Source organism: Podarcis raffonei, chromosome 7, assembly GCF_027172205.1.
Source record: "Podarcis raffonei isolate rPodRaf1 chromosome 7, rPodRaf1.pri, whole genome shotgun sequence".
NCBI lineage: Eukaryota > Metazoa > Chordata > Lepidosauria > Squamata > Lacertidae > Podarcis > Podarcis raffonei.
Genome location: NC_070608.1, coordinates 17,827,681 through 17,840,018, shown reverse-complemented (window position 1 = coordinate 17,840,018; position 12,338 = coordinate 17,827,681).

Below are 12,338 nucleotides of genomic sequence, written 5' to 3'. Positions count from 1 at the left end.
CAACCTGTTGGATTGTGTGTGGGATTTCTGCCCCCCCCCAAAAAAAACAGTGTTGTTTTTAAGTCCTTTTCTTAAAAGCTATGGAGTGCTGTGCCCAAAGGAGAGCAATCCTGGTTGGCACGATTAAACCTTTTTGGTTTTAACGATCCATCCCTGTCTATGTAGCAGGCTATCTTAACTGCTTTTCTTTCTGCTTGTTTGTATTTATTTTGATAAGCTGGGTTTTTTATATAAAATTGGTGGGCTTATTATTTTATTATGTGTTTTGTTTATTAGTCCGATTTATATACTGCCCTTTGTCAATTATGTCCTCAGTGTAGTTTGCAGTCTAAATAGTGATACCTTAAAACAATAACATTCCAATAACAATTTAAGATCAATATTAGAAGACCTCCACGGTTATCAGAGCAGTAGGCAGATATTTATCAATTCACTGTGGTCTCACGTGGATTAACTTCCTCCCAAAGCCTACCTTTTATTGTCCCTCACCTTGATATCAGCACTGATGTGAAGTGGAGTTATAAAAACGTAGGGAACTGCTTTATATTGTGCCAGACTGTTGACCCATGTAGCTCAGTATTGTATTATCCAGAAGTAGCTAACATCGTACCTCCAGAATCTTTGGGCTAAGTTTTCATCAGCCTCAGCCAGCATTACTGACATCAGGGTCACCTGCACAGAGTGTCTCTAAGCTTTATCACTTCACAGTGTTTGTAAAAACAACATTCAACTGGAAGAACTACTGCTGTGTACATACTATGTATTTAAATCATACCCCCCCCCAAAATAATGGTGAGAACTGTAGTTTGTTAAGGGTGCTAGGAATTATAACTCTGTGGGGGGTAAACTACAGTTCTAAACATTCATGGGGAGAAGGATATGCTTTAAATGTATGGTGCGTATACAGCCAGCGCCTGGGAAAATGAGAAACAGAGATAAACCAAACCATGTTTTAATCACAACGCTGTTCTATTATTAATAGATATCCAACACATATTACTTTTTTTTGTAAATGTTTGCATTTACTATCACTAGTTGTTCCCCTCTGTTTTCAGCTTCATTGCCAATACAACCAGATATTCGAATTATCTTATATCTAGAATTGCACTTTTTTGCACTGCATTTGAAGAGCCTAACATTCCCCTCCCCTTTTTGTGTGTGTACAAGCCTCTCTGTGTCGAGTAAAAAGCCAAGACTGTCTAGCATTATGGCCTTTTGCTTCCTGAACCACTTTCTGGAATGAATAGAGAAAATTCACTTTCCGGAATGAATGGAGAAAATTCACTCCAGGCACTGGAAGGCTGACTGACTGTGTAGCCTCAAGTGCCTCCATGACATCAGCAGCCAACTGACTTACCGTCTTCCTCCTCTCATACCTGTCTGCATTTTTACAATTCCCAACACCAACTGACAAATAACTACTGAAATAGTTGAGTCAATTGCCTTGCCACCAGCTAGCCCTCACTTCAGACTCGTGACAAGCCAAACCATGGCAACCTCCCTTGTGCCACACTCCTCTCTTCTCAGTTACCGGCAGTCACCGCCACACAGGGAAGCAAAATCATCCCACTCCACTCCATCCCACCAGCCACTACTGTCTTGAGTGGAAGTGGCTGTCTATACATTGTGGGGAAAGGGGGGTAATGGGTGGGCTGAATCTCATTTCATTGGTTAGCTTAATTCTGACAGGGAAGTGAGAACTCCTTATCTCAACAGAGGCTAACAGACAGACGGCAGTGGTGATGTTTTAATTTAGGTAGTGAGTTTTTTCTCCATTTCCCTTTGAAAATTGAGACACGATTTGCCCTGGAAACCTTGCTGCTTATGTTGTGAGAATAGGCTACCACTGCTGGAGATGGAAGAAAAGCTTTCTGCACATGGTCATCCATTGTTCTCAATTATCACTGCACAACTTCCAAGGCATCTTGCTGCATATGTTTGCATGTGACACACACCCCTTTCCTCTATGACCCTAAAACAGAGGGACCATGGGCCTTTTACGGGGACTTCTCAAGTCCAGGAGTGATTACCCTGTAGAACATTATCATGAGAATTTAAACTGCATGTTCATCTTCATTACATATTATATCCAGTGCCCAGTACAAGGGCCCTTTGTCCCTGTATTAGTCTGAAAGGAAAGCCAGGCTCTTAAAATATCATCATTTACAAAACTGTGAGAAGGTTTGGCCTATGTCAGACTCACAAGGGACCCGGGAACTAAGATCAATGACAAATGTTTTATTACCCTTTGGAAAACTGGAAAAAATGAGCATTTCCGTCTGCTTGAGAAAGACCATAAATCTGGTGAGTAGCCAATACAATAGACAACTCTTAGCTAACTGAGAAAGATGATGCCAGCTGTAGCATTTGGAAAAAATTAGCATTGTCCTGAGAGTATGGAATTAAGCCTGCAAGGAGGTTTCCCCAAACTTATGCCAATCATGCTCTTTAATGAAATGACAACCTAAGCCTTCGTGATAATATAAACACACATGCACACACACCTAGTTTTCCCCCAGGAGTTGGGTGGGGTGGGAAAGGAAGGAGAGGAAAAAGCGAAGATGTATTTGTTTTCTACGCGCCCAGGAGGAAAATATGACCAATGTCATTTTTGTAATCTTCTTAGTATAATCTCTCTCAAGAGTGGCTTTAGACGAGGCGAAAGTATTCGCTGGTCTTACAACAGCTTATTTCTGCATTTTTTCGCTATGTGGCTGCTGTAAGTGTAAGTAACGTTGAATTAAACTTTAAGGCACTTTCATAGTCAATGGAGAAGCCTGACTTTTTGCTTGACTGGGTTGTTCTCTGTTTGTACATAAAAGGGATGATAAAAGCCAGCCTTGTGCGACCTACCATCAGCCAGGGGCCTCCTCATTTGGCTTATGAGATTTTTGGCCAAGCCATGCCCACTTGTCCAACACCTGATGTAATTTATGAAGTCAGGAATGGGGTAGATAAAGACAGAGCTAGGCCAAAAGCAGCGGTTGCAAGCACAGCAAAATCAGTTGCTCATTGGGGCTTGCAAAGCCCTGATGATCATTGAAAGTTCCAACAATCAGCCGCATTTAATTTGTATTCCCAAAACAACTGCACCTCAAAAATACCTGCTACATGATTAACATCACATATTGCTTGGTCCTGTCAGAGTGAGAAAAATGTAAAAATTCTTGGTCCTTCATTAATTCTCTTCTGTGTATCAATTAAATTATAAACTGTTGATCAAGGTTGACTTTTTTTGGGGGGGGGAACATGCCATATATTTTGGATGTGGCCCATTTTTTATCCATCACAGTGCTGAAAACTCCTCTAATTAACCTCTGCCCACGGAACATTCTCAAATAGTTTTCTTTTAAAAATAAAAGAGTTCTTGATTATCTTTTGGGGCATGCAGTGACACCAGCATCATTCAGTTTTCTTTTTTAAGGATCTTCCCTGTAAATCAAATAGAATATCATTAAAAGACTTTGGTAGTAACTATTCCAGTTAATTAGTCCTTAGTTTTTGTAGCAGCTGTTCAATGACATAATGGCCCCTTAAATACTCTCTCTTTTTTGAATATTTCCCCCCTGTTTTCCTAATAAGCACTTTGTTGTTGATTATGTTGTTGTTGTTGTTAAAATTTTATACCATCCTTCACACAAAGAGCACAGGGTGATTCACAACAGGAAAGAAAGAAACCCAACTGTCAGGGAACTGCCATCGGAGCCAAGAGTGGAGGTAAGGCTCCCCAACGATGCAGGAGAAGGGACCAGCAGGGAGAGAGAGAACACTTCCTTTGGGGAAGGAAATCGGCGTGACACCAGGAAGAAAGGGGAGCAGGGAAGGACTTCGGAGAGATGGCTCCAAGACTCTTCCACAGAGACCAGCGGGGAGAGCCCAGGACCTCCGCTGGCCACGCCCACTCTGCGCAGAAGACTTCCGCGCAGGGAGGCTAGGCGGAGACTTGGGGTCAAAGAGCTTTTATGTTGGAAGAAATTCAGGAAACGCCCACTGACGGATTCTGCCAGTGACTGACACAGCCACGGAGAAAGGGCTGTCCAGCCAGGGAAAGGTTTACCCAGACAACGCTGCCTAGAGCAGCAGCCCCCTTACGCACGAGCAACCCCAATTCCCTTTACACCAACTGTAATTTATCCTCCTTTAAAACCCTTGCAAACTTCTTCTTTTGAAAGGGTCAGTTAACCCAGCCATGTTACTGAGAGTTACTTTAAAAAAAAAAATTGGGGGGGGTGGAGCATTTTATTTGTCTGCATCCCTAAGAATTCAGTGGATTATTCCCTTATATTTGGAGCACCAGCTGAAGTTTCTAACGCTGCAATCCTAACTCTATGAACCTAGGTGTAAATCTATTTGATTCAGTGGGATTGCTTCTGAGTAGAACTGGTTAGGATCGCACTGTTCATCTCTCAGGACTGTCTTATCCTTCTGAGTAATTTGTCTTACGTCTGCATGTAAACTGTCAAATGTGGTTGCACATCTTTTCTGCTATCTGCACTCCAGCCGTCATTTTGCCTGCTTCATTGCACTCGGTTCTCCAGAAAACCAGGAAGCTGCCTTTGCTGTTTAGCAATGAAGAGGGCAACTTCATCACTCTGGCTGCTCAGCTCACCATTCTGTAGTGAGACTGGGGCCTCGGTAGGATCATTAGCCATGTCTGCCAGAAAATCCCCCTGAGCATTCAGGGATCTCCTGGATTCCATAGGTCTTTGCCAATGTGGCGTCTGAAAGGGTCCCTACCCTTTCATACTCCCCCACTTTTCCAGGAACATTTTGACAGGGATTACTTAAACTGCATGAAAAACAGGATTGTTCTTTCTTATCTTATCTCAGTTTCAGCACCCATTATTTATTTGAAAGTATTTATAACCCAATTTTTATATATATATACACACACACACACACTGTATGTGTGTGTGTTTGTGTGTGTGTGTGTGTGTGTGTGATATATATACATATATATATATATATGAATATGAGAATGAAATATCCATGCGGTGTGCAGCACAAAACAAGTTCACTGTTTGAGGCAATAACTAGTTAGACTGGAGAATCAAGAAAATGGAGGAGTCTCACTTTAAATAGCATTCTGCCCCCCCCCAATTTTCTGCAGAAAACAATTGCAAATTATATTAGTAAAAGCAGGAGACATTTTTGTCTTATGAGTTGGAAAATAGTTTCTATCTCTGCTGTCACCTTCTCGGGTTTTCCACCTCTCAAAACATAAGGCTTCTGCTCTAAACACACACACACACACACACACACACACACACACACACACCTCTCTAAATTCTAGGACGTTGTCCAAAGAGAGTTGAAAGTGCTCACTTACTGGTTCTGCAATCACTTCACGTCCACCCACTGGCAAATTCATTCTTACTATTTTCCTCATGTCCCGTCACTCTCAGTGTGGGTTTTGGAGCTTGCCGAACTGTTTGAAGGACTTGATTCCATGAGAGGGGGAAACCATGCCTCACAGAAAGAAATTGTTTATCTGCTTGGAATAATTTCCTCTGGGAAATTTTGTAGGGCGCTAATCATGGTAAAGTACTTGCACCTGAGAATATGATGACCAGCTTTTGAGATTTAGATTGATTGACTGCGTTCATTTATATGCCACCTTTGCACAGCGAGCAGTGAACAAAACAGCTTACAAGAAGCATCTACTTAAGTGAACATCAATTATTTTCGCTGGATTACAAGTGAGATACAATCCTGCAGCATAGTGTGCTCCTTTTTTCAGTGTTTTGGGCAGCAAACCACACCCTCTCCTCCATGATGAGAGTTTTATTTTCCTTGCCAACTGGTTGCCCATGTTGCCCCCAAGCTGACAGTCATCATTCCATGGCAGTCGCTATTCTGCAGCCACTGAACATGTCCACCCACCATCTGGCTGTTCCTCTTTCCTTCTTTTTAGGATTCTCACCTCCCATTAGATGCTTTTTGTGCTTAGAGTTTCTCCAAGTCTGTTAATACCTCCCACTAGCATATGGTGCCATTTTGGCTATACAGTGGTACCTCTGGTTACGAATGGGATCCATTCCAGAGCCCCGTTCACAACATGAGCAGAATGCAACCCGCGTTATGCGGGTGACGATTCGCTGCTTCTGCGCATGCTCATGACGTCATTTTGAGCATCTGCACATGCGTGAGCGGCGAAACCCTGAAGTAACCCGTTCCGTTACTTCCAGATCGCCGTGGGACACAACCTGAAAATGCTCAACCTGAAGCAAATGCAACATGAGGTGTGACTGTATAAGCAACATTGCACACTGCCTGATCATCAGAAATAGCAGGAATGATGATGTGAATGCTTTTTAACACAATGGAAGGATGCTGGTAATGCCATGGGAAACTGTTCTAAGTTCCACCCATATTCAAGGGCTCTCAGTACACTTCTCTGTAAGGAAACACTTGGCACATGGAACAGAATTTTCCCCGTTGCTAGTGTGGATCTTAAAAAGTAGAGACATCACCTTGCCAACAAAGGTCCGTATAGTAAAAGCTATGGTTTTCCCAGTAGCGATGTATGGAAGTGAGAGCTGGACCATAAAGAAGGCTGATAGCCGAAGAATTGATGCTTTTGAATTATGGTGCTGGAGGAGACTCTTGAGAGTCCCATGGACTGCAAGCAGATCAAACCTATCCATTCTGAAGGAAATCAGCCCTGAGTGCTGACTGGAAGGACAGATCGTGAAGCTGAGGCTCCAATACTTTGGCCATCTCATGAGAAGAGAAGACTCCCTAGAAAAGACCCTGATGTTGGGAAAGATTGAGGGCACAAGGAGAAGAGGACGACAGAGGACGAGATGGTTGGACAGTGTTCTTGAAGCTACCAGCATGAGTTTGACTAAACTGCAGGAGGCAGTGGAAGACAGGAGTGCCTGGCGTGCTCTGGTCCATGGGGTCACGAAGAGTTGGACACAACTAAACGACTAAACAACAACAGTGTGGATCCCCTAGAAAATAACAGAAAAATCCTGGTCCATGCAGAGCACTGTGCACATCAGAGCAATTGGAACAGAGCCATGTTCAAGTACTCCTAGAATGCAAGACAGCATATGTGTGCTGCCTTTTTCACTGCAGTCGTCCTCCTCATTAGCAAGGTTTTATTCATCTCTGTGATGTGACAGAGACCAAAAAGGGAAACAGGCCGATGATTTAGGCCTTACTCCCAGTTAGCGCTGCAATCAAAGCCACACACGTTTACAGTACGAGTTGCAAAGCCAGCAACTGGGAAGCCTGGATCGAACAGGCTCTGTAAAATCTGTGGCTGGAAACAGGACTCATACCCCACCCTCTGGAGGGTTACATCATTATTTACATAGAAATTTCACCTCCTATCAATAAATCAATTCCATTAAATCAGTGGCAGGGGCCTTTGTTTTGACAGTTGAAAGTCTTGAATAAACGACAATGTGCAGGATTCAAAAGGGTAGATCTGTAGAGTCTCACTGCTAGAACGGCATCCTGACATTTATTTTCCAAGCTAGTTCAAAAGACTGAACGTTGCCAGCATCAGCTGTCCAGGTGAGCAGATGAACTCTTGCTCTTATTCACTGGTATTATTGATGCAGAATTGGTCAGCCATTTGCAAAATCAGTCCAAACTGGATGCTTCCCTAATCAGGAGATGCACTGGTGGGCTGTGAAAGGGGAACCTAGTAAAGGTAAAGGGACCCCTGACCATTAGGTCCAGTTGTGGCCGACTCTGAGGTTGCGGCGCTCATCTCGCTTTATTGGCCGAGGGAGCCGGCGTACAGCTTCTGGGTCATGTGGCCAGCATGACTAAGCCGCTTCTGGCGAACCAGAGCAGTGCACGGAAACGCCGTTTACCTTCCCACCAGAGCGGTACCTATTTATCTACTTGCACTTTGATGTGCTTTCGAACTGCTAGGTTGGCAGGAGCAGGGACCAAGCAATGGGAGCTCACCCCGTCGCAGGGATTCGAACCGCCGACCTTCTGATCGGCAAAGTCCTAGGCTCTGTGGTTTAACCCATAGCGCCCTACTGGAATGCAAATCCATCCTTGCAGCCTTTAAACATACAAGCGTATTTCTTATCAGAAGTTCAAAAGTGTGAATCTCACAGTTGTTAACAAGGACATAACATTGTATGCTGAGACTCAAAGACGACAATGTTACAGTTAAGCAGACTGGCTTAATTCTAGGAAGCTGGTCCACTCTCTAAATAACTGCACACTTAGGCACACATGCCCTGACCCTGTAGGAGGAAACATACGTACAAACAGATGGCATACATGTGTTTTACAAAGCTAGAATCCCAATTCATAATTAGGGACTGCATGAGCAAAGCTCCAAGCTAACCGCCTTTAATAGTACCAATCTGTGTGGGGAACAAATGGGGAACAGAACACTAGATTTGGTCCAAAGCTTCCCCCCCACCCCCGTAACAGATGATTTACATCTGGGGCTATATGTGTGCAGCTCGGATCCCAGATTGGGAAATCCCATTTGTGTCTATTTCATCCTTTTGGACTAGAGCAGGGAACAGAAGGCAACATATATCTGCTAGTATATAAATGCTAGCACACAAATCAGCTATCCAAATCTGTGTTCTTCCTTTACCGATTCTTGTTTAGTACTGCTTCTAAAATTCTCCTTGTCTGCAAAAGTCAAATTACCTGGTTTTGCTTCTGAAATGGAACCTGGTGTATTAGAATGACTTCATTGTCCCATTTTGCGCTGTTTGCCATAGCTTTCAGTTGTGTATTGATCCTCAACTGCATGGTGGATGAGAAGGCTCATTCCATCCATGCTGAACAGTTATGATGAGGACTGCAGATGTCAGGCTCTGCTCGCTCATAGTTCTTAATCCAATGTCAGAGAACGAACTCATAGACTTGATTTCTGGAGGCAGCTTTTCTGCTAGGAGAGGATCAGCACTTACAGTCCAATCCTCATCATGTCTACTCAGAAGTAAGTCCCATGGCTAAATGGGATTTACTTCCAGGTCAGTGGGACCCAGCCTTAGCTCTCAGACAAACTTGCTTCTGGTTATTCGCCCTTATAGAGTTAGGGCTTTTATTCTGGAAAAATAGGTTTTAAGTCTTTTTGTTCCACCTTTCTCATATATATAGATAGTGAAATATGAAAGGCAACTGCAGATAGAGTAACATAACCCCACTGAAAAGCAATTCGAAATGCGCAGGTGGGTGTGCATGCTTTATAGCAGCAAAACATCTTTGAAAATTGGGTTTAACCCTTTCTAGACGGAAAAGTCAAACATGCATTTTTACTTGCCTGTTAAATTTGTCCAGAATAGGAGAAGTCAGAATGGCTGATGAATGCCACCCCTGAGAGAAGCCTACTCAGGTTTTTTTGTAGTAAGAGCTAGAAAGAGGCATTGCGGGGGTGGGGATCCTACCTATTGCTTATCTTTTTAAGGGGAAAGTATATGCTTTTTGTAGATGTGTGTACTATAAAATGTGTTCCACCTTTTGCTCCTTATGGGAAAGGTAGGATAGAAATGCAATGATAAATAAAGGAAAAAGAAATACCATCTTTGGAAGTTGCAGTTCTGAGTGGAGGAGTAGCAGAAGACAGAGATGCTCCTAGTTGTTTCTCTGCATCAGGTTTGTAGTCCAGATATTGCTGGACTACAATTCCCATTATCCCTGACTATTGGCCACGTTGACTTGGGGGCTGATGGGAGTTGGAGTCCAAGAACATTTGAAAGGCCACAGGTTCTCCATTCACACATATCGCCCCAGCTGTTTTTCCTAACTGTGGAGATCCAGATGCAGCTGGAGGAGGCCTGTTTGCGTGGTGGGAAGTAGCACAAGATAAAAAGGTTAAGTATGTGCTGCTTCACTCAAAATCACAACCACCTCCAGAGATGTGTGTTTGTGTGTGTCCCCATCCGTCCCGCACCCCACTGCAAATAGTCAGAGCTTTATTACATCCATTTGTGTGTACTGCATGGTTTGTTTTATTGCCTCAGCTCTTTGTAGGCCGCAGCCGTCTGCCCAGTGATGTATGGCAATTCCATAAGAAACATGTCCTGCTGTTGATTTCTGCTCCGTAGCCCAGTATCAGGGAATCCAGAATCCAATTTTCAGCTATCTCTTCCCACTCTCGAAATGAAAGGAAACCGAGGACTGGAGTGATATATCATCCTCTAAAGTAGCTACTGAGGAAATGATCTGAGTAATGCTAATAGCATTGGCTGCCCCTTTGAAGGGAACCTTTAAGAAATTTGACCAGCAAATGGAAACAGATTGAACAGAGTCGGCTTGCCATCGCTATAAAGTGAAACACGGCTTCTGCCAAGATCGCATATGCCTACACTAACCCTTGTCTTCAGCACTTCTTTAAAGATCATATTTGGGAATACTGGGGGTGTTCTCTGTGGCCTGAACCAGTGCACTGGAGCCAGGAATTACAGCTCTGCAATTCAGCTCTGCCTTAGCCTCCCCGCCCTTTTCTGTGGCTATGGTTCAATCCCAACAGCTGAGAATGCCTTTCAATACAAATTAGTTAAGTCATAGTTACACTCTCAAAGCTAGGAAATAATAACCATTTTGGAACGGGAGAAAGAGAGAGAGGCAAAGTATTGCATTAATATATATGATTGAAAACCCATGGAACAGAGCAAGCAAGGAAAAAGTTGTGGGTGGTAATAACCATCTACTCCAGATGATCTGGGCTGCAGCTCAAGTAACTGGGGAGAGAGGAAACAACCCCAGGAAGGTGTCGCACTACGCAGTAATAGCTGTTTTGGCACCAGGGGAAGCCACTGATATTTTGCCTGAAGCAAAAGTTGAAGTGAATTGTTGGGTTCCTTTTCCAGGGGACTGTTCAAGGAAGCTGAAAGTGCTTCCATGAAAAGTACTGAGTTCTCCAGAACATAGTGTTAGGAATTTGTGGGTGCTAGACCATTATAATCTCTAGATCAATAAAGGGTTAGAATTTAATCAAGGCTTGGAGTGTTAAGACTTGGGTGCCAGACTCACGTCTATTATTAAGCAAGACCTGTGCAGATTAAAGATGTGTGCTGGATACTGCTAATCCCCTGGAATCAACACGTGATAAAAGCTAATTAAACTAGGCTAAGCTTCCCATGTCCAGGAAATCGCCTGGGGTCATGAGCCATGAGGAAAGCCAACGGATCAAAGGAAATTGGTGTGAGACAACAAATAGATAGGGCCCCTCCCTCCCTCAACAGATAAAGAGAGCTTGGAGTAGCAGAAGTGAGGAGCGATGTCACTGGGAAGTTATGTAGGAAGAAGCTGAAGAAAAGGTGCAAGCAGACAGAGAGCCACGGATGGTGTCTGCTGGAATTCTGGGTTGTGTCTATGGGAGAAGCAAGATCCCATTGGAGTGCAATGCCAGGAACCGCTCCATTGTAGGCTCAGGTTATACATATGTGCAAATAAACCATATATCATAAAGATAACACAGTCTCCGCTGTGCCTCGTACCTGAAAGGAAACATGAACCCTGAGTAAGCTCACCTGGAACCTGTGAAATCTTGCACTGCTTGGGAGATATGGCATGTAATAATATATTAGGGACATAATGTATTTGCTGGATGAAACCAAAGGTCCGCCTAATCTAATCTAACATCTCTTTTCTCATGGTGGCTGACTAGATGTCCCCCAGAAGCTTAGAAGCAAAACATGGAACTGGAATTCCCTAAGCTGTGAAACCTATGTATTGTTTTGTAGGTATATTGCTACCCTTCCTAAATCTGGTGCCTTCCACGTGTGGTTGGACTACAACTCCCATAAACCCCAGCCAGCATGCTCCAGCTGATAGAAGTTGATTTCCAAAAACAACTGGAGGGTACCGGGTTGGTAAAGGCTTTTTCATTTGTGTGTGTGTGTGAAGTTTCTATAAAAATATTACAATTTGCCAGAAGCATATCTCACAATTTTGGTTTCTCTCAGTTTCTCATTTTTTCAGCTCGCTACAATGCCACATCATTTTTTAAAAAGTCCTCGCAAAAGTTAATCAGCATTTCAGGGCACATTTTTTTCCTAATAGATAAAAGTTTTGTTTGCAATTTTGCCTTCTATTACACATTTTTTGCAAGGAGTCTCGCCTAATAACATGGATTCTTTGCCTGGTATTTTCCGTAATATATGCATTTTTATCCTTATGTTCTTCTGATATAAACAGTTTCCTGCACTTTATTTGGTCGGAGAACTGTATTGCAAAATTTGGAGAAGGGTGAATTTCCAAGGATTAGTTGCATTTTGGTTTGTGTATTAGTATGAGAAGTGTGGATTATTGAAAATGAGAACCGAACCAAATTCCCCACCGCACTTCCTACTTGTAGCTCTTGATACCTTTATCTTCTACGAGTTTGCTTAATCCTC